Here is a 24,283-nt window from a genome sequence, read left to right as displayed (position 1 = left end):
AATTGCTCTTCATACTCTTGAATTTTACAGCTTCTTTACCAGTTCATTTATTTTTATTTTTTGACCGGAGACATCTTAATTTCTAGTAAGCTAAAACAGAAATAAGCCTACTACTCCTTTCACCCTGTTCTTTGGCAGCGTACCCAGCTTATATTCACAAGCAGACTCACAGATTACCATCTCAGGAATACAAAGGATTCTCTCTTCAGGTGTTTGCTTAATATCCTTTTTCCTTTGACCTCTTTTTCTGGCCACTCTTTTCTTCTGGACTCAAGTGCTCCAGAAGAGTTGCCCCTCTTACCTAGTTGTCAGCTTCCTATGGTGGGCAGTGAGCAAATGTCAACCATTATGTCTTAAATACTCAGCATCTAACATAATCCTTTACCCACAATTCAAATGGTCCTTAAAAGTACTGAATACGTCTTTTTGCATGAGAACCAATTTGGAGAATTTAAAAGTCTCTTCAGGATGCACTATTTAAAATTTTAAACAAATTTTTATTACACAAAGGCTGTCACATAATTGGATATTTCTCTACTCTGTACACAATTCTTCTTACTCTCCACAGAAAGGCTGCTTCTTAACTTCTCCTCTGGTGATGGCAAGCACTAAAATCCTGATTTTAATAGAACGGCAATAAAAAACGTCTCAGTGATTTAGGTTGAAAGCACTATATTGGTTCATGGCTCTTGCACCCAATATCAAGAATGTACAAATGTTTTTTCATTCAAAAATACAAAATAAATTATCTGTAGGCATGGGCAATGACAGTAGTGAATTATTGTATATTGTCAACTGAAACCAGTAACTGATGGTTATGGTGATTTTCTTAAATTTCAGCCAGCCTTCTCTTCAGTCATTTTCTTCACCTGACTTCTAAAGTTATTGTTGAAGAATGCTGTTTTGAGCTTCTTGTCACAGTTCAAAAACAAAGGTAAAGCACTATTCTAGGAATTAGAACAAACCATCTCCCATTCCACCTATTGCACTCATTCCAGGATTCTCTTTTTTAGGAATTTCTATGACTACAACTTCTGCTGTAGGTAACAGAGAAGCCACCCCAGGAGCATGCAGTAAAGCAGTTCTCACAACGTTTGTAGGGTCAGTGACTCCTTTTTCTACCGTATTCGCAGAATCTCCAATCACAGCCTCATCACCAACCTCAGAGGAATCTTACGTAATTTTTTCAACTATCAAAGATACTTCAATACTTGCATTCTTAACATTGGTCATTGAAGGAATTTTGAGTGTTTTTTTTTTTTTTTTTTTTTTTTTTTTGAGACGGAGTCTCGCTCTGTCGCCCAGGCTGGAGTGCAGTGGCCGGATCTCGGCTCACTGCAAGCTCTGCCTCCAGGGTTCACGCCATTCTCCTTCCTCAGCCTCCCGAGTAGCTGGGACTACAGGCACCTGCCACCTCGCCTGCCTAGTTTTTTGTATTTTTCAGTAGAGACTGGGTTTCACCGTGTTAGCCAGGATGGTCTCAATCTCCTGACCTTGTGATCCGCCCATCTCAGCCTCCCAAAGTGCTGGGATTACAGGAGTGTTCTTTTAATAATTTCTAAACCATTTAAAACATCTTCATTAGCTGGAGTTAACGAGTCCAAGGCTGGAACGCACTGAAGCAGAGCAATGCCATCTTCAATAGCAGCTCTTGTAGCATTAAGGACATCAGTAACTCTGTCTTTCTTTTCTTTTACCTGAACATCACTTGTCTCACCAACCATCAACATGGCTACTCCATCTGATAGTTTTGCCAGACATTCATTCAGTTTTTTCTTTTCATATTCACTAGTTGTGATATCTAACTACTCAATGATTTCTTGAATACATTTTTCAATTTAAGCCTTGTCATCTTTACCTTTTAATAACATAGCATCATCTTTGACCACAATGACCTCTCTGAATTTTCCTGAGTCATGAAGCTGAGCATCTTCAAGATTTAGGGTTAACCCCTCTTCTCCAAACACTGCAATACCAGTAGCAATAGCCACATCTTTAAGCTTGTTCTATTGTCCCCAAAACCTGAAATTTTGACTACTACAACCTGAAGACCAACTTTTAGCCTATTCAAGATGAGCATACTTAGAGTTTCTTCATCAACATCTTCAGCAATTGTGACCAAAGGCTTAAGGTGAGCACTGGCAATTTCAAGAGCAGGTACAATGGACTGGACACCAGAAATGTTCTTTTCACTCAGTAGAACATAGGCATCCTGGAATTCACATTTCTGACCTTTTGATATATTAATAAGTATGGAAAAATATAGCCTCAATCAAACTTCATGACTTCAATAATTTCTAATTCATCATTCAATGTTTTTCCACCTTTCACTGTGAGCACAACCTTTCTTCCAACCTTTTTCATTGCACCAGAAATGATGCTGCCAATTTTTTTTGTCTCTGTTTGCAGAAACTGTAGCAACCTGAGCAATTTCTTCAGGGGTTGTCACAGGTTTAGACTGCTTCCTAAGTTCAGCAATTACAGTATCAATATCTAACCTCACACACTTCCAATTTCCACTGGGTTTGCACCTTTGCTAACCTTCTCAAAGCCTTCTTTGCAATAGAGCATGCCAGTATGTTAGCAGTGGTGATACCATCCCCAGCTTCTTTATTTGTATTATTGGCAACATTTTAACAAGTTTAGCTCCAATATTTTTATATTTATCCTTTAAGTCAATTGACTTTGCAACAGTCACACCATCTTTTTTTTTACTTTGGAACTTCCTCAGCTTTCTTCAATAATCACGGTTCTTCCCTTTGGCCCTATTGTAATGGCTAGAGAATTGGCTAAAAGGCTTACACCTTGAAGCTTTAAGGTTTGGGCATCTGCACCAAATTTTACATCTTTGGCATCAGCCTGAGGAAGATGAGGCTTCAGTACCCTGGACTCCAGTCTTATTTGGCAAAAAAAAAAAAAAAAAAAAAAAAAAAAAAAAAAAAAAAAAAAATTGTGGGTAGTTGAAGCATTTCTACAGGGCTGCAGCAGGGCGTATGCACAGTGAGACAGGTCATTGGTGGTGAGGGAAGGAGAGAGTGTAGGGCCCATTTTTTTAAAATTCAAAGTGAAAATAGCTTTATCACATCCCATAGAATTATTTCTAAATTTTGTCATAATTAAGAGTACTGCTTTATTAAGCAAAATAATGTTAATAAACAAATGGTGCTGCTTTTGAAGCCACAAAAATGTTGCTGTCTGATCCTATTTGAGATGTAGTAACTTATACCACATCTTTACTCTGTTATACTTGAACTTGAATGAGTTCAGTGTACTTATTGTTATGTGAGAATTCCAGAACAATGTGAGTTATTGTTTAGTGAGAACCTCAAGTGAAGTCCATTTCTAGGCCTCAGATGAGAAAGATTAAATCCCCAACAGCTTCCAATCCAAAACAGACTCTGATTATAGCAACACCTCCACATTCAAATTGCAAATGCTAAGTGTACAACCTGAAGACCTCCAATGTCCCGAAATTTCTCAGAAAAGCTGGGTGCTCTCTGCTGGTCCTAGAGTCCCCAGGGGCTACTGGTTCTTAAAGGCCCCATCCTGCTTTTGATCTGATCTGGGCCTGGAAGTGGTACTTTCTCCCATAGTTGACCTCTACATTGGTCATCACAGGGCTGGAAATAAATTCTAAAGCACTTTCACCCTTTTACAGGGTCTAAGGTGTTTTTCTATGCCTAGCAGTGCTTCGGAAATTTGAGCAGGCATCAGAATCACCTAGAGGACAGGAGGGCTTGTTAAATCAGTTTGCTGGACCTTACCCCCAGAGTTTCTGATGCAGTGGGTCTTGCGTGGGAACAGAGAACGTCAGTTCTTACCAGTTGTCAGGTAATTTCTTACCAATGACCAGTTGTCAGGTAATGCTGCTGCTGTTTGTCTGGAGACCTCACTTTGAGAACCACTACCCTAGTTCTTCATTTGCCTTTTCGAGAGCTGAAATGTTTTGAAATCATTTCTTTTGAAATCAGATATTGAGTCCTTCCAGAAGTTAGGCATTTCATTCACTCATAAATCTCAAGTTGCTCAATTACAAAGCAAGAGAAAAGTACCTTGACTACAAATGTTCCGAAGCCAATTATTAATGCCAGTTCTACCATTGCACAGCTTTTAAGCCTTGACAAAAAGTACCTCTATTTTCTCAACTATATGTCCAGCCTAGTAACTTATATGAAGATAAAATTATGCCTCTGTTAAAAAAACTGATAGTGTTACTTTAAAATAAGGTAATGTTTTAGGTATGAAAATCTAAATGAAGTATTCCCCTATTGTGGAACGGACCAGGTGCTGGTATAAGGTTACTTGTCTAAAAACATACAGCAAGAAAAGGCAGAATCAGGTATAGAATTCAGGCTTATTCATTCTCCTTTACAGATTTCCCCAAGGTACACTACTCCACAACAATAACAATAGTAGACAAATACTCAAATGTGCTTTGGAAAGCCTAATATAGAACCTGACAAGAAATAAACTGATGCATCCACTCCTCTAGGTATCTATTTCAATGGTTCCATTAGTAGTAAAATTCCTCTTCTGGATGCATAATTGATAACAAAATAAAAATAAAAATATATCTTTAACCTAAGTATCTAAGTACAATACATATTACAGTGCAGCAATCATTCCTGCAAAACTCAGGGGTGTGATTTTATTATACCAAGTTTCAAATTCCCTTAAAGCTCATCAACAGGGCTTTCAGCTAAGTTCAGCCTGTGAGACTTTTATGTTTGTGTCTGGGGGGTTACCTCCTTGTTCTGTAAGTGAGAGCCTCCTTCATTTCTAACAAATACTTTTATTAATGTAAATATTTTACTCCCTTAAAATAAATAATTTAAAACTCAAACTCCTAGAATGATACCAAGATAAGATCTGTGCTGATGCTGAGAACGAGGCACATCTAGAAGTTATCTAATATAGGTTAGATGGGGGAAAACTGAGGAAATTACTGCATAGTCAATTTATTTGCTTTCTTCTAAAAATAGGAGAATAGACAGTAAAGATTTGCGAATAGTTTGCATGAAGTAGAAGCCTGCTCAGGTACTAATGATTTGCTATAGAGTAGCAAAGAAAATTCAATTCTATTTAACTTAGTTCAGCGAGCATTAGGTAAGTACCCCCTATGCACTCAGTAATATTTTAGTCACTGAAAATGCAAAGATGAAGAGGACATAGCCTCTGTCCTCAAAGAATTGAAAAAAGTCATTGCAATATTCAAAATGAAATGCTTTCACTTCCACACTTAGATTTATATTGCCAAGTTTTCAACATGGATCACATTTTAAAAACTCAGTTATAATTTAGGTTGGTTTCATTCAAGTCAACAAACACATATTGGGCATTTAGTATGGGGTAAGGAGCACATGATAAACAAGACATAGTACCTCCCTGCAGAGTGTGATCAGCGTCTTATAAAAGTGGCAGAAGGAGAAGGAATGATGAACAATATGTGATAAACAGTGTCACTGCAAACAATCATTGTAATTCCTAATAAGTATATTTCATTGTAAGAAGTATTTATGGCCGGGCGCGGTGGCTCAAGCCTGTAATCCCAGCACTTTGGGATCGATTCACGAGGTGTAACCATCCCTAATAATGGTGAGTCTCTACTAAAAATAGGTGGCGGGCGCCTGTTCCCAGCTACTCGGGAGGCTGAGGCAGGAGAATTGTAAAAGAAGGCGTAGCTTTTAGCTGAGATGTCACTGCACTCCAGTATCTGTGCAATATCTGTGCTTGGGACCTGAGTTCATCAAACAGCCCTGTGTTGGAGCCTGCATGAGCTAGAAGAATAAGGGCAGTTATGTCCTATGATCATGTCCCTTTCAGAATAGTCAGTCCCAAGCATGTTTTAACCTAGGTTATCTGTAATTTTTTCCCCTCACTTTGGGACATTAGTGTTGGCTCAAGTGGCAAGTAAATATTAACAAAACAGCTTTGAGGTTAGCAAAATAGATGAGATCATTTAGCTTATGTGAGGCCACAAGACGATCTGAAATCACAAGAACTGACTACTTCTTCCTGTGTGCACTGCTCTGCCATATGACCTTAAGCAACAGTCGCCACATGGCACTTGATTTTTGACAGTCCCTCAAGATTCTTGAATGCAGGGACATTGTCTTATCATTCTAGACCTAGAGATCAGCATAGAGTTGAGCACATACATTACTTTTCACAGATGTTTGTCAAACACAGAAGCCTGGAGAACATCAAATGTGAGATGGCAGGAAAAAAAGACCAGTGAAATTCCTTGTATAGTTTCTTTATATTGTGTCCCAGACATCAACATCTCTTACTATTCCTTGCAGCACTAGTAAATATTGAAAAAGGAAACAGAAAAGAGGAAGGAAGATAAAATTCATTATGCAATTTTTTTAACGTACAGAAAAAAACAAGACTGGGAGGACTTATGCCAACATTTTAAATCTTTCTATTTTCCATACGTTTAAATGTTTTTCTAAAATTTCAAAATTTCTAAATTTAGCCTTTCTAAGTTTTACAATAACCTTGTGAGTTGCAAAATTGACTCTATATATATACACACACACATATGCACACACACACACACATATATGTATGTATGTATGTATGTATGTATGTATGTATGTATATCCCCTTTTCTTTTATCTGCTAAAGAGAGGCTGGGTGCAGTGGCCCAAAACTGTAATCCCAGCCCTTTGGGAGGCTGAGGTGGGAAAATCACTTGAGTCCAGGAGTTCAAGACCAGCTTGGGAAATATAGTGAGACCCTGTCTCCTCAAAAACTAAAGAGTTAGCTGGGCATGGTGGCACACACGTATAGTTCCAGCTATTCAGGAGGCTGAAGCGGGAGGATCACTTGAGCCCAGGAGGTCAAGACTGCAGTGAGCTGAGATTGCACCACTGCACTCCAGCCCAGATGACAGAATGAGACTCTGTCTCAAAAATAAGCTAATTAGTTAATTAACATATTAAAACTAAATTTAAAAACAAAAAACATGTAATTATATGTTACTGTTTAGCTGAGTTGCTATGAAAGTCTATGTCAGTTATCTGAATGAAATGGGAATGTTTTGAATATATACTAACTCTCTACCAAAAAAATAGTGCCAGTTCACTGTGTTCTTATTCACAATTATTACAGTATCAGTCAAACAAGTAATAAACAATCATTTTATATTTCTGAGAGTATAGATTAACCTTTTCCTTTTTTTGAAAAGGATTTTATAAGGGAAAATTCTAATTTAAAATACAAAGTGAATAACATTTGCAAGTAAAACCACAAAAACTCCTAAGGGCTGACACTCCTTTAATGTAGGAAATATTTGTTAAAAGTTATATTTCCTTTTTTTATATCTTTAACGAATATAACTTTGCCTCCAGAGTCTTTTATTTTTCTTGTATACTCTCCAGAAACACTTCAAAGAGTATCATAATCAAATCTATTTTTAATGCTTAGAACATATTAGTAATAATTACTGTTTCATGTACTGTTTTGTATGCAATGTTCAACCTTTGGAATTAATTTTGAAATGCATGTTTCTACACCTCTAATCAGGCTTTTATTTAGCGAAATTAGTAAGCTAAAACCTGATGAAACAACAAAGTTTTCATATTATTCAAGGGTCCACTGTCTTAATGTGTGATTTCACAAACTCAGGAATTATTTTTGTCAGCACATTCACGAGGACTAGATAAAATTCTGTATTAGGCACTACGGAAACACAAAGGTTAATACGGAACATGAATATTGCTTGCAAGAAGCTTAAAGTCTAATTGAGCAAAACAAGACTTGAGAACACAAGCATTTAAAACAGACAAGAGTGATTAAGATTACAAGAAAAGCACAGATAAGTGCCATGGAAATAAGAGAAGGGAATAAGAGATTAAGTAGCATGTGAAATAGGACTGGATGAGTAAGATACAGACCTGTGGGGATGGATATGACAAGTGTTACAGCTTTGAGCTCTTATCTACCATATTAAATTGTAACTATTGGTTTGCATGTCTATCTCTGTTTCACTAGACAATGAAGTCCGAAAGGACCAGGTCCAATCCCTTTGTACAACCTCAGCACCTAAGACAGGAGCTGAAACAGCACTAACATATGTTTATTGAATGTTGAATGACTACAGCGGGAACGAGTACAACAACGGTAAATCGTGGCAGCTCCAAGGAGGGGCAAAAACAGTGTATCAAGTGGTGATGAGCTGAGTTTGCTGGGGCGATAGCAGTTGGAAGAAGAGTTGTGAGAACCCAAGTGAGGAATCTGAGCTGGAGACAACTATTAGAAGACCTGGGATGTCAGGTTTGGACTTTGTTCTTTATATAAATGGGGAACTGGTTGAACATTTTTCAATAGGCAAGGACATCACCAGACCTGTGGAAAAAGATTGGTGGTAGGATGTGAGGAAGCCATTATTGTCCAGTCTGAGATCACACTAGCCTTCAATAATGTAGAGGCAATGTGTGACACAGGGTGGCGGGGACGCAAGGGTGGTAGATGGAGAAGATCTGTCACATATAGAACCAACAGGACATGGCAACTGAGTGAATTTAGGGCTCTCAGAAGGAAAACAATGAACAAAAACAGGTTTTCCACCTTAGCTGCTGGAGAATATTGTGTTCATTATTAAGTGAAAGAAATGTACATGTGTAAGATAAAACTAAGGTATCTATTTTGACTATGTTGGGTCTAGAATGCCCAACTTTACACAGCCAGCAAATGTCCCAACGAGTCCTCAAATTCAGATCTTTGACTTCCAACTAAGTGCTATTTTGGGGACACTATAGCCCTCTTTTTTTTTTTTAACGCATGAATAATTGGCTTCTGTTGGAAATCTTCTATTGAAATAAATTTCACCTACAGTTTGAAATAAGTGATACACTGCTATGGATTGAGTTGTGTCTCTCCAAAATTCATATGTTGAAGCCCTAACCCCTAATATGACTGTATTTGGAGATGGGGTTTTTAAGAGATAAATAAGTTTAAATGAGGTCCAAAAGGTGGACTCCTAATCCTACAGCATTGGTGGCCTTATTACAAGAGGAAGAGAGTGAGATCGCTTTCTCTCCCCTTGCACACACACCAAGGAAAGGCCATGGGAGGACACAGTGAAAAATTAGAAGTCAAAAAACCAGGAAAAGATCCTCCACCGGAATCTCACCATGTTGGCACCCTGAACTCAGATTTCCAGACTCCAGAGCTGTGAGAAAGTAAATTTCTGTTGTTTAAGCTGCCTTTTCTGTGGTATTTTGTTATGGCAGCCTGAGTTAAAACCTGCATGCTTCCACACAGGACAGTACGGAGCTGAGTTATCACTCCAACCCAAGCTGTCCTCTCACTCTCAAGCAGAAAATACGCTTTTCATTTGTGTTTTTGCTTTTGTTTTTAATCTGAATTAACTAAATGCTCTCAACTCTTGAATGGCCAAAAGTCTGTACCATTCTTGAGGTAGAACTGGCCTTCTGTCTACCATGGCAACTAACAACACAGAAGGCACTCGTTTTTTTTGTTTTTGTTTTTGTTTTTTCTGAGTGAATGAGCATTATTAATTTTTCTGCCTGGGTGGTAGAAAAGCCACTACACCTAAACCTAAGCAGGAGTGCTCTTAAAAACCTCTAACCATCATCAGAGACCCAAATGACAACAATCTAGGAAATATGCAATGTCATTTTCCCCAAGATATATTGTTTCATAAATTCTCTTCTAGTTAAAAATACTTCTTGTATTCAACCGACATCACTAAATAAAGAACACAGAAATAGTTTTAGGCAGCTCATTAACAAATATGGAATAGTAGCTCTATTTTGCTAAGCTATTTTAGCCTGTTCAGACAAAAAAACAAAACATTGAATGTCTGTAAATAGCCAAAATGAAGAAAAATATTAAGCAGGGCAAATGAAATATTTTACTTTTATTTCTATATATGAAAGAAAAAGTGAGGTTTGATATCAGGGATTTTATACTATATTGGGAACAATAACTAATACTTCTTTAGAGTTTAATGGCACAATTTTACTCTACTTGGATTTAACTTACAAGAGTATATAATTGGCCCTTTAGTATTGCCACATCACAATGATCATCTGCTGTACATCCTGTAGTTGCTTCTACTCTACCAGCACAACCTGGTGATTAATTTCCAGTCTAGTGGCTTGACTTCTACATGTCTCATCTTCTTCTTCAAGCCTGCCCTCATGATCAAGACATAACAATTTTAGCTTTCTTTACATTAGTCAAAAGCAGTTAGCATTGTCAGGTAACTGCAAAAAAAATTCTTATTGAAATTGAAGAGACTCTGGAAAGTATATGACTGTCTAAACTTACTAAGAGAACTAAAACGATTCCGTTCTGAAGCTAATTTTTTGCATGGAAAGATCGGGGGGAAGGCACCATTCACAATGATTTCTCAGACTCTCTAACCTGATTGTTGTCATAGAGCCCGTCTGCTCTGCCGTTTGTGAATGTTTACCGAAGATCAGTCCCTATGAGTGGTATTCATGAGGCAGTTCAGTGGCGCAACCCTGTGTTGGGAACTAACAGGCCATTACTGACTCGTTGTCTATTAATTTTAGATTGTTTCCATGGAGGATTTATAGAAACAATACCAAGGTGGCACCAAGGTGGCTATCAATGCTGTTTACAGACAATTTAGAGGAATAAACCTGCAGTTATGCCCGGGCTGGCTTCCCTTGCGGTCCTGGGGCATAGTGTTCTAATCCTATTGTGACGTGATTGTTTCACCATAAAGTGCTCCACTGAGGCCTGTAATTGGCATACAGGTTCAAATTAGATTGCTGTGTGTTTAGGAAAGCTAGGGTCATTTCACATCAGCACCTCTCATTAAGAAGCAGGCGAGGAAGTTCTCCATTACAGGAAATCTAATGTATATATTATCTTTTATGATAAAGACAATACCTAGAGTACACACTCACTGACACAGGCACACATATATTACCCATCTTGTCTTTCATCACCATGAGGAGGAGGGTAATGTGAAAATGCAAAACACATTTCTGAGAATGGCAATTAAATATTTACCAGCAATGTATCATGGAACACTAGCTTTGGGAGCTGAAAAGGAGAGACAGGAGGGAAAATAATGGATGAGAAAAATCCAACAATTAGTTCTGCTTTTTTCTAATAATATCATGACATGAAGATAGCCTTTCTCTGGAAGTCAAGCAAGTCTGTGGTATCTATGTTTTCAACTCTAATCATGGGTGAACTCAAAGAAGTCTCAGGATGAAACATCCTCTTTCTAAACTTGTTTTAAGGTTCTTTTCAAAATCCTCAAGACTTCAAACCATTAACAAAATGCATTTGTTAACGAGTAATCTACACATACTGGGAGGCTACTCTCTGGATAATTAAAACCTAGGACAGACAACATTCCAGTAGAAAGAATAAAAATTTCACAATCCAATAACATAAATGAATAAACATTTTTCGGGTCTTTGCTTCAGCCTTTCTGAGACCCATGGAGGAAAAACAAAAATACTTAAGGGAGAGTGAAATCAGAAGAAAACTATCTGAGCCAATAGGAATGTAATGTTGGTAAATGAAGAAACAAAACATTTAAAAATTAATTATGATGATGAAAGAAGGAATATGAAGGACAGTGAAATAATCAATACACAAACAGCACAATGTGGATATATAAGGAGGCCAGGTGTGGTGGCTCATGCCTGTAATCCCAGCACTTTGGGAGGCTAGGAAGGGCAGATCATCTGAGGTCAGGAGTTTGAGCCCAGCCTGGCCAACATGGTGAAACCCCATCTCTACTAAAATTGCAAAAAGTATCTGGGCGTGGTGGCGCACGCCTGTAGTCCCAGCTACTCAGGACTCTGAAGCATAAGAATTGCTTGAACCCGGGAGGTGGAGGCAGCAGTAAGCTGAGATCATGCCACTGTACTCCAGCCTGGGTGATGGAGTGAGACTGTTTAAAAAAAATAAAAATAAAAAATAAAAATAAATAAATTAATAAAAGCAAGTGAGGGAAGTCAGAGAAAAGAGGTGATGCTGTGGTCTGAACATTTGTGTCCCCCCAAATTCCTATGTTGAAGTCATAATCCCCCAAAGTGATGGTATTGTGAGGGGGGCTTTGAGGAGGTGATTAGGTCACAAATGGGATTAGTGCCAAAAGGGACCCCAGGGAGATAGCCCCTTTCACCATGTGTGGACACAGCAAGAAGGCAGCACCTATAAACTAGGAAGGAGGCCCTCACTAAACTTGCAATCTGCTGGCTTCCTGATCTTGGCCTTTCTAGACTCCAGAACTGTAAGAAATACATTTCTGTTGTGAATGATTACACAGTTTATAGTATTTTATTATGGTAGCCTGAATGGCCTAAGACACGTACTAACAAGGAAAAGGAGAGTGCAGGGTGGGGGACGTTAAGAGGACATGGAGAAAGAGATATATTTTTCCATTTTTAAAAAGGAAACTGATTTGCTTTCAGATGGGTGAAAGTTGTGGAAGAATACAGACTGCGTGTGAACTCCATCCTAAGGAAGAAGTCAGCTCATGCACATCCAGGTGCACACACACATGCACAGACATACACTCACACACACACATGCACACACACATTCAAGAATGTCTGTGGAATCCAAACACAGCCTCTGGCCATCAGTCATAGAAATGAACCTCAGAGATGCCAGGGCAAGGTTCCTGTTATGGATTGAATTGCATCCCTCTTGCCCACATATTTTGAAATTCTAACTCCCAGTAACTTAGAATGTAACCTTATTTGGACATAGGGTCTTTAGGGAAGTAACCAAGTTAAAATGAGGCCACTGGAAGTGGGAGACCCTAATCTTAAATGGCTAGTCCTTAGGAAAAAGGGAAAATGTGGGCGCACACATAGAGGGAAGGTGACATGAAGAGTCACGGAAGGAGATGGCTGTCTTCACATCAAGGAGAGAGGCCTGGGACAGATCCTTCCTTCACAGAACGAACCAACCTTCCTGATACTTTAATCTCAGACTTCTAGCCTGCAGAACTGTGAGACAATACGTTTCTGTTGTTTTATGGATGAACTTGAAGGATATTATGCTAAAACAAATAAGTCAGGCATACAAATACAAATATTGCATGATCTCACTTATATGTAGAATCTAAAAAAGTCAAACTCTTAGAAGTAGAAAATAGAACTGTGGTTACCAGAGGCTGTGGGATGGAAGGCGATGGGGAGATGTTTTTCAAAGAATACAAAGATTCAGTTAGGAGGAATAAATTTTAAAAATCTATTACACATCATGGCGCCCATAATATTCCTCAAGGATCTAGAACCAGAAATACCATTTGACCCAGCAATCCAGTTACTGGGGATATACACAAAGGATTAGAAATCATTCTACTTTAAAGACACATGCACACATATGTTTATTGCAGCACTGTTCACAATAGCAAAGACTTGGAACCAACCCAAATGACCATCAGTGATAGATTGGATAAAGGAAATGTGGCACATATACAACATGGAATACTATGCAGCCATTAAAAAGGATGAGTTCCATTCTAAGCAAACTATCACAAGGATAGAAAACCAAACACCGCATGTTCTCACTCATAGGTGGGAGTTGAACAATGAGGACACATGGACACAGGGAGGGGAACATCACACACCCGGGCTGGTTGGGGGTTGGGGGCCTGGGGGAGGGAGAGCATTAGGAGAAATACCTAATGTAAATGATGAGTTGATGGGTGCAGCAAACCAACATGGCACATATATACCTATGTAACAAAATTGCATGTTGTGCACATGTACCCTAGAACTTAAAGTGTAATATTTTTTTTTTTTAAAAAGGATGAGTTCATGTCCTTTACAGGGACATGGATGAAACTGGAAGCCATCATTCTCAGCAAACTAACACAAGAACAGAAAACCAAATACCGCATGTTCTCACTCATATGTGGGAGTTGAGCAATGAGAATACATGGACACAGGGAGAGGAACATCACACACCAGGGCCTCTCATGGATGGGGAGCAAGGGGATATCATTAGGAGAAATACCTAATGTAGATGACGGGTTGATGGGTTCAGCAAACCACCATGGCACGTGTATACCTATGTAAGAAACCTGCATGTTCTGCACACGTATCCCAGAACTTAAAGTATAATTTTTAAAAAGTTAAAAAAAAAACTAATGTATTATCAATTTCAAAATTGCTAAAAAAGTAGATTTTACATGTTTCTACCACACACAAAAAATGATAAGTATGTGGGGTGATGGATGTTAGTCAGGTGTAATGATACACAATGTAAACAATATCAAAACATCACATTGTGCCCCATAAATATATACAATTATTACCTGCCACTTAAAAATAAAGGAATAGATTATTTCTGTTGTTGAAGCCACTCAGTTTGTTATGCCAGCACTAGGAAATAAATAGCTTTCTAAGTAGGAAGTCTTACTCCCAGTGGCTAGATCCTCAGCACCTCTCTCCCATCCTTCCGGATTGCCCAGGAGTGCCTTCAGGAGACTCCTTAAGATGAACTTCAGGGATGCAGATGCCTTGCCTTCTGCACTGCAGCCTCTGAATTGCTTGCTACTTTCTTGCTTGTGCACAGCAAGGGGACATAATTACCCATTGGCAAGTGCTTCTGGCCTCTGGACTTCAGGGACCTAGACGTTCAAAGCCTGCTGGAATAAAAGAACTTCCTAAGCTTCAGAACATTACCTAACACCGGCATCCAGGGAAACAACACAAAGGCTTCTCTATGATGATTACAGCCACCCAAAAAAGCCATCTTCATATATGTGTAGTTTCAATAGGTTCCATCGGTCTTCTGGTGACAGTGCATTCACCCAAACACACTAGCACAATTGTTGTACCATCCATCTCCATAGAAGAGTGGGACATAGCCGCTGATGGATTGTGAGGCCAATCCAAGACCCCCATATGCTATTACTATATGATCTGAATGCCAAGGAAGCAGTCAGTCGCACCTCACCCCAGAGCCAGCTGCTTCCTTACTAATGTACTCTTCACTATAATTTCAGGGAAGGACCTAAAAAACATACTTCTTGGCTTGGCAGTGATCTTAGAGGCACCGATATCCTAGATGTCCCAGAGACATTGGTCATAGGTCATGTCCTTCCTGTCACCCCTGACAATGTTTGGTGAAAAAGGCGTGACTAAGATGTGTGACCTTGAGACTGTCAACCTCATCATCCAAAAAATGAGGGGAAAATGTACTAGAAAATCTCTAGATCCTTTCTCTGATCGTTATATTACTGACACTTTGAGGGGTTCCTCTGTCTTGTATGCTCCAGTATTGCAGGCTTGGAGTGATTCCCAAAATGATACTTTATCAGCGCTATCTGGCTTCATCAACAATTTTCTCCAAGGTGAATGCCCGGATAGCCTCCTCTAAGTCTCTTTTACAAGTAAAGAGAATGAACACTCCACACTCCATGTGAAACCCTAGCACATCAGTATTTTAAGTGGATTCCTTTCACCACCAGAAAGCTCTGTTACATAATGTAACTATTAGGCTGGACTGAACTTCATATGATGATAAATGATAGGTCACAGAAAGTTCATGCCCAATAACAGGAGTAGCATGTCAGTATTACCCAGAGCACACACATATGAAAGATGGAGGAGCCATCAATAATCATGTTTGGTCCTTGTAATTATTATTAGCTTAGTAATAGTTATTGCCATCCTCACTCTTTCTGCTGAAAGAGAGGCTTTCTGCTAAAGAGCAGCTAATAACAATGAAGGGTCAAACGTGCACACCAAATAATACTCCTCGCCCAGACACATAATACAGCTTCTAAGGAGCTAATAAATGCTTTGGGGTGTGTGTGTGTGCACATGTATGCATGTGTGTGAGTGTTTCTGTTTGTGGGTACACGCTTAACCCAAGAAAATTAAACTTGCTAGGTGGCATGGGAGTTCCCAATGAATACATTTTCTTTTCTTTCTACTAAATCATAGACCTACCATAAGCTTTCTTTGAAACGCTGCAATGTAGCAGGGACTAGAAAAAGAATTCCCCTTCTGGCTGCACTTTGAATCTTCTTAAAACCTAATTCAAAGTATTGTCATTCTTTTGTAGACACAAGTCTATAAACTCATTCTCCAGATAGAAGTTTTGAAACAAAACATGGGGACTTCTGAGACATAAAGGGCTCCTTAGTAATTAAGATAAAATAAGGATTCCCACATCGGCTCTCTATTACAGATCTGTGAAATAGCTCAATACTTCACTTCACTGGGCTATAAAGCCCATTCGGGCCATCAAGTTGAAAACTGCTGTATTATTATTCTTTGATGTCTACAGCTTAGTAGCACAAAGCTGGTCTCTGAGCACTTACTCTCTATAAAGAAACTCCAAATGTTTGGCCTTTGGGCTGTAAATATTGTGTCACCATTGATTTTTAACATATAAAGTGTATTTTCCTGAATGTCAAGTATTTTCAAAGTGCATGCCCTCCCAAGAGCACAAAGTAGAAGGAATTAAAGATGGTTTAAAAGCTAGAGCTACAAGCAAGCAGGGAAGAAAGGCAAGGCAAGAAGAAATGAAAGGAAGGAATAAGGGTACGCAATATTCCAAGTATTGTGTTCTCTTTCATGGTTTAGTTTAAAATGTTACATGAAAATTTATCTCATTGTCACTGAAGACATTCTAGCACCAACAATAAGCAGTTCTATTTTTCTTATCTTACAATACCGACTGTGTTCTAAAACACTACATACGGCACTACAGTGAAATCTCTTTATACGGGTGTTATCTCATTCATTTCTCTATCTCTTTATTACTTCTTATAGTAAACAAATCCAGAAAATATTTGTTGAATGAATAAATTCTACCAAAATTTCTACTTCCCAAACAAATTCTATTTCCAAGCAACTGCTGTCAAATGCCCTGTGAGAACTTTTGTTCAAATTAGAAAATAAAGCTACTAGAAAATAATTCTGAGATGTTTACGCATACAAAGTTTGTCCAATTTCACCTTGATTTCTTGGCACAGAGTCAGATTCAAAGCCAATCAAGTGACATTTTCTTGTTTTTTTGTAAGTTAGAAGAAATGTCCTGAGCTGTATCCCAGACCCTCGAGGGATCACCTTGCTCTTTCTTCATCAGCCTCCTGTGTCAAGTCACAATCGGACCATCAAGGAGTTTTAACCTCCTAGATGCAAGCTGAGACGTCTCTGGGGATTCCGATGAGCTGGGGGAGCTATTCTCTTTCCCTCAGTCAATCAGTCCTCACCACACAGATGCAACTGAAGTCAGGAAAAACCTCTTTATACAAAGCATTCCTGACCTGCATTTGCCTGTGTGTAAAGCTTAAAAAGTAAAGATTTTGTCACCTATATATTTTTACAAAGAAGTATAAACAGCACCAGACCAACCTGCAAATCCCTCATTGCTTTATAAAACTTAATATATAATTAATATATAATGAAAATAATTACTCAATTTAAAAAGAGTTTAAAATGTAGACTTCTAGCTTGAGAGTCCCAAAAAATAAAATTGCAAAACTACAGCATTGCTGGAACAGACTGGAAGGAAGTCTAAAGGAATATAGTTAATAAGCAAACATGTCGACTCAATTCTATAAATGGTGAAGAGTAAATGCTAAAACCATTCCCACCAACTTCATTCAAATTATTAATCTCTTTTTGTATAAAGTTCTGCTTGCTTGCTGGAGAGTTCTATGGTGACCATTTGTAATTTTTCCAATCCTTTTATCCCCCCTCTGATGTTCATTCTCTGTCTCCTGTGATTATTCCTGACCATCAATAATTAACTGGGAAAATGCACTGGTATGTATACTTCAGCAGTTTGTCTAGCAATAAATATTCACATTCCTTAATCGTTCTGTGTCTATGCTTAATACCACATGCATGCATGGTCTTTAAAGATGTTTTTCAGACTGCTAATAAGAAACAGGTTGACTATTTTTAATTCCATATAAATGCAAAGGAATGTATTCTAATTCAGCTCAATGTAAACCAACCAGTATTAATTCAGCTCCCCTCATATTCTCAACTAAATGCCAAGGGGTCACCAAGGAAAAGCAAAGGAAATTAGCCTTTGCCAAAAAACCGGGACACCTCAGGCCCATCTTATCATGAAGTAACTGCACAACCTTTGGCCCCTCATTTCTCTGGCCTTTAGCTTCTTTAAATAAAAATAGCTAGCCTGGCTGGACTTTAAGGTCTCTTTAGTATTTCAGATAATTCCTGTGTCTTCTGAGCCTTTAAAGATGGTGTGTGTTTTTTAATCATACTCGTAAGGAAGTGTGTAAGTGAATGAGGTGTGGACCAGAGGAAATGAAGGATGAAACTGGGGGATTATATGATAAGCAATGTGTATTTGTTCATTGTCTGACAGTAAGAGAGAAATCTGAAGTGAAACAATGAACAAATGTATATTATTCATGGTTATGGGACTACGAATATATTTGTAAGAAAGGAGAGATGTTTACTTTTATAGCTATTTTATTCAGAAAAATGACCATTTGCATATACACCAAATAGTCTGAAATGCTAATAGGTTTAATCCAAAATTATGTTAAAATAGTAATGCACACAACATTCTTTTAGAAATATATGGACATTTTAGGTTCTTATTCTTAGTTGCAGTAATAAAGCTTTTTCTCTCTAAAGGGGCATGAAACAAAGTTAAAAACCAAAATTCTATTTAATGTATATGTTAAAAAAGATAGATAACATTGTAGATATGACATGGCAATGTTAACTATGAAAATAATTACAGGCGTAGGTTAGCAATTAAGTCATTATGAAGTGACATCATATTGACATAATTTTATTTCATCATTATTCTTTTAATGCAGTAATCACTAAAAATGTGCCCATACTCCAGGCTGGGCATCTTCAAATTCAACTCTTTTTCAGGAATTTGGAGCTCTTCAGATCAACAGTTTCCACAAACAGTATATTGCCTTTTTCTCTTCACTTTCTTGGTGGCGTTTGATTATATATTCAATATGAAGTTTAGGAGGAAGATACCTCCCTCGCTTGATTACATTGGATGGAATAGTTTAAACACACATGGTTTGCCCACAACCAACCTAATTTCATGGTTAATATTAAAAGCTAATATTCATTTATTTATTCCTTGATCCCCAACTTCGTGTCAGGCTTTGTTCCAGTAGTTATGGCTCCATCACTAACTGGAATAGAAAAAAAAATATTTGCCTTCTAGCAACTGACAGTCCAGTCTTAGGAAGGCAGATAATAAACATAATAAACATAAAAATTGACAAGTGCTATTTTAAAAGTGGCAGTACATATGATGGACTATTTTTTCCTTATACAGAGGTGCAGTCTTATGAATAATGCATCTTGCCTCCACAAAGCATTCAGATACTGATATAATTAGACTCATTTCTGAGGTCCTCCTATAGTTCATGCATCAAACACAGGCCTTTCAGGCAGCTGTGTTTGGGTCTATAAGCATGGGATGTTAAAGAAATGAGCACAGTCATGCTAACACTGCCCTCACTGCCTTACAGATGTAGGATGACAGTGATTGCCCAAGGCATTCTAATTACGCAGTATTTAGTAGGCTGGATCTAGCACACACCTGCCAGAAACTTGAGAGGGAAGATGCTGCACCAGGATTTTTATCTTACACAGGAACCCAGCTGGAAGCCAAGTTCTAAAGAGGCTGGTGGCTGCATAAAAACCACATGCCTTCAGAATTTGGTTGGAGGTCCCTGGAATTCTCTTAAAGACGGGTCTCCTCAGTCAGGGTCTCATTCCACAACGATCAGCCACAGGCCTTGAAGATGTGCATGTGCTTCTGCCACAGCTTGGAGTTAGAAACATGATTTATAAACTCCAATGACTACACATCTCACCTAGACATATATCTGAATAGTTTTCCAAATGAGGCATAAGAAACAGTTACAAAATAGATAATATGTGATTGACTGTTATATACCACCACCAAAATATGCAAATAAATGGTTTTGAAATTAAATAATGTGTATATGTTTAAATGGCTCCCCAATTTAAAACTGAACACATTAAATGATATTAAAGTAAAAATGCACATTTCATAATGACTTGGAGAAATTCACTATTTACATTTAAAATTTATAATATTTTTCTAAGACAAAAATTTTTAAATCAGCCTGTCTGCTACTGTTGCTTCTACTTTGGCAGATCAAGTTCTCTATCTACTACACTTTAGGTTTTAGTATGGAACTATTTTAAACTCTATGTCATATAAAAAATCCCAGAAAACAAAAAGAAATCCATAAAACGAATCTTCTTCCAGACTGTCAGAAGCAAACTTAGAAAAAAAGTCATCCATTTGCTTATTGAATACACCTGCTTGTTAATTTGATAATAGTACATACAATTAACCACTACCTCCTATGCCATTTTGTAGGTGAAAATCAGAAATCTCATTTTGCCCATGATCAAGTTAATTTAGCAGAGACATGGAAGCCAAAATTAATTTTTGTCCCTGCAACTTACAGAATGCAAATTCCCAAATGGCTGCCACTGGAATTTTTCTGTATTCATTGAATTTCTACCCTTATATACCTTGTTTGTCATCATATTATCTGTAAAATATTACTATGAAAATATTTCAAATTATAAACTTAGAGACCAGAGAGGATCTGAAATCTAATCGAGTCCCTGCCTCTACCTTACAATGCCTCTCCTCAAACAACCCAGACAGATGCATATTTATCCCGTTTTAAAGACAGTGGCTGGGCTGGGCACAGTTGCTCATGCCTGTAATCCCAAGCCTTTGAGACGCCGAGGCAGGAGTATCACTTCAGCCCAGGTGTTCAAGACCAGCCTGGCAAAATAGTGAGACCTCATCTCTAAGGAAATATTTAAAAATTAGGCAAGTGTAGTGGCATGAGCCTGTAGTCCCAGGTACTCTGGAGGCTGAGGCTGGAGGATTACTTGAGCCTGGGAGGTTGAGGCTGCAGTGAGCCATGATTGTGCCACTGAACTCAAGCTTGGGTGACAGAGGGAGACCCTGTCCCAAAAACAAACAAATAAAAAGATATCAAATGAAAGAGATTCTAAAACTTCCCTCTCTGGAAAACTCAATTCAGCTTTTTTTTTTTTTTTTTTTTTTTTTTTTTTTTTTTTTTTTTTTTTTTTTTTTTAGTGTCAGGATCTGGAAAGTACACATTATACTGAACTCAAATTCATGTTGCTGTAGTTCTCAGTTTCCTCTGTTCTTCCCATGGATAGAGAATGGTGGGTATAGTCACAGGATTATAATCTCCTATGTAAATCCCATCAGACCACAGCCAGGACCCTCTCTTCATTGACAGTGCAAATGTTTTAGCTCTATTTTTCTAGTCCTAAAATCCTTGTATGCTATAAACCACTCTAAATTCATAGTAGTCATATTTTTATTCTTTAAAACTTGTTTCACCTAGAAATCCAGAATTCCTACCTCGAATTCCCTACATATTAATAATAGACTGAGTGTGCAATTTAGTTCAGAAGCAGAAACCTCCCAGTGGAAATGGATTCCCTGTGACCAATTTCTGGATTTTTCTGCACTGGAGCCATAGAACCATCTCTGGCACCATGGACAGTGCCCTAGACTAAGTGTCCTCATTAAAGACCTTTTAGTCAGAGAATGTACCAGGTTTCAGATTTTAGTGTGAGAATTTCCAAGGAAGCTTGTTAAGACTGCAGATTCACTTTGTTGTGATATTCCCCCCGTCCCCAAATTCTGACTTGGAATATCAGAGCCAGAACTCAGAATCTGAATTTTTAAAAAGCCTCTTCATAGCATGACCTGCTCCATCCATAGTGATTCTGAGGCACATTCTCTGTGAATTACATTTGAAAGAGGGTTTCCTCTATCTGCCTTTATCCTTTTATTTTGAATTTCTTTGGGGGGAGGAAAGTCATGAATCCATATTGAACTGACCACAAGCAACATGTGACCTGAATTCAGAGAGTACAGAGAAGAAACACTCCATGGATAAACGGGGGGGGGGGGGGGGGGGGGGGGGGGGGAACGGAAAAGCTTGCTGAAACCTTCTCAGCACAGCCTTTCACTTCATTTGCATTTACTTGTGCATTCACTCATTCCTTCACCCTTATATTCAGGTTCAACCAACAGTGTTTTGGGTTTCAGAGTCTCAGAGTGGAGATGAGTTCTAACTCATCCTGTGTAAGAGCTCTTGATAATAAATGGGTAAAGCAAATAAATATTTATTCCTAAATTAATATAATTTATAAATTATATTAAATATAATGTAATAATTTATAATAAATCATATTAAATATAATTTATAATAATTTATAAAACATTGTATTTAAATTATATTTAAGAATAGAATATATTTAACGTAAATAAATTTGTTTTGTCCATATTTATTCCTAAATATTTCTATAGAGGAATTCAAATAAGTTATAAATCATTGTGGGCTGGGCAGTGTAAAAAAGCTTTTAAAAATTGTTTAATCATTCCATAAATATGTATTGAACACCTACCATGTGAATAAATTAATGAAAAATTGCTGTTGGATACTTCATTTCAGAAGGCAATGGTTAAAAGATAAAATACATACTAAGCCATTCTAGTCACTCACTTATGAAACATTTACTGAGCATTTACTACATGCCAAATAATCAACTAAATGGTAACAATGTAAAGATGAATTCCCTCAACCACAAACCACTGGGCCTTTGCACAGGATGTTTCATTTCCCTGTATATTTTTTTCCTTCCTTTTCCTTGTTAACTTCCCCAGAAGCCTTCTGTGATCAGTCTATTAATAATTTTCTCTAGCAAACTCTCTCTCCGTTCTTTAGCACCATATGACTTTCCATTACAGAACTTAAGCACAGCTAATATTATCTTTGCCTGTATGATCATCTGATTTCTGTCTGCTTTCCTCACCAGACCATAATCACCATTAGTGTTTAGTGTGGGAACCATGACCATTATTTTACAAATCTTCAGCTTCCGGCTCATTGCAGGATGTGAAGTACATGCTCAATAAATCTGCAAAGGTAGAGTTAATGAATGAAAATAGTCTGAAGGTTTATTTCCAAAGATATAGACCAATAACATATTCACTTTCTCCTGAGTTACCCAATGAAATTTACACATATTGCCAGAGGTACCCTCATAATTTATATAGAAAACAATAGTCCACTTCCCTTCCAAAAGAGATGTTCAAAATTTAGTTTATCTTTATCTTATATTTTGCCTAATTTCAGAGATTTATCCCTTATATAAGCAAGTCACTGAACCACACCTTCCAACATGAATAGTGTGTATCTGATGAGTCTTAACTCAAGGTGAAAGAGTACTAGAAAGTGCCCAGAAAGCCCAGTCTACCCCAAGATCTCACTTAAGTGAACGACATCCAGTTTACCATGCTGCACAAATTATAGAATATGGATACTGGATTTGCAATTGGAAAAGGTCAGTCTTCAGAAGAGCCCCAGAATCCATGGAGAAAGAAAGCCTACTCTTCTAGTAGCTAAGATCGCTACCTGGGGAGCAAGAGTTCATGCAAATAAGCTCTCAACCAGGCGTGCTTCTGTTCTGATGTGTGTATCAGCCATGTGAAGCCTTTTCAATCTTTTGGGCTAAAGCAATTTTTCTAGCCTGGTGCACAACTATGAGTCTCACCTTTTACCTGCATCAACATGATCTATGTAAAACTTTGACTGAAAAGGAAGAACTAGACTGGTTGAAGACTTTTCCTTTTAGATTTTGAGGATCATATTTAACATAAACTGATATCCCAATGATCTCTATTAAGTCAAGTGTATGGTATAAAGGACATATTCTTATTATGTGTTGAATTTGGAGGCCCAACAAGTAAAAATAATACATAATTACCTGACATTATGTCGCATTTATCTTTGCTTTTTAAAAAACTTAAATACTTTATAGAGATTGCCTATTATTTACCTGCACATCTATTATTACCTGTCCAGAGGTTTTGGCATTCTTTAGTAGACAGCAGGCTTGCTAAGTCAGGCAGCTTTCAAAGACATGGAGACTTAGAAGGGTGAGGCGTGGATAATAAGGAATTAATGGGTATGATGTACATTATTTGGGTGATGAATTCCCTAAGAGCCCTGACTTGACCACTACACAATTTATGCATGTAACAAAATTGCACATGTACCCCATAAATATGTACCTAAAAAAGACATACCAAGAATCATACAATGAATTAAAATGTTATGTAAAATGCAGTACATAATTGTCTTCAATGATAAATGCCTCCTTATATGGTGATAGAGAAGTTAGGATTTCAGAAATTCAACTACAACTGGCTTTTAAAAGCTAGAAATATCTTA

At 37.8% G+C, this 24,283-nt stretch overlaps 1 pseudogene; it reads right to left on the bottom strand.

The window, feature by feature from the left end:
* Positions 1-954: 954 nt before the first annotated feature.
* Positions 955-2,969, bottom strand: LOC126940192 (60 kDa heat shock protein, mitochondrial-like; annotated as a pseudogene).
* Positions 2,970-24,283: the final 21,314 nt, after the last annotated feature.

This window comes from Macaca thibetana, chromosome 17 (genome assembly GCF_024542745.1).
Source record: "Macaca thibetana thibetana isolate TM-01 chromosome 17, ASM2454274v1, whole genome shotgun sequence".
NCBI lineage: Eukaryota > Metazoa > Chordata > Mammalia > Primates > Cercopithecidae > Macaca > Macaca thibetana.
The sequence above is the reverse complement of the archived record's forward strand: the minus strand, read 5'-3'. Positions and strand labels throughout refer to the sequence as shown.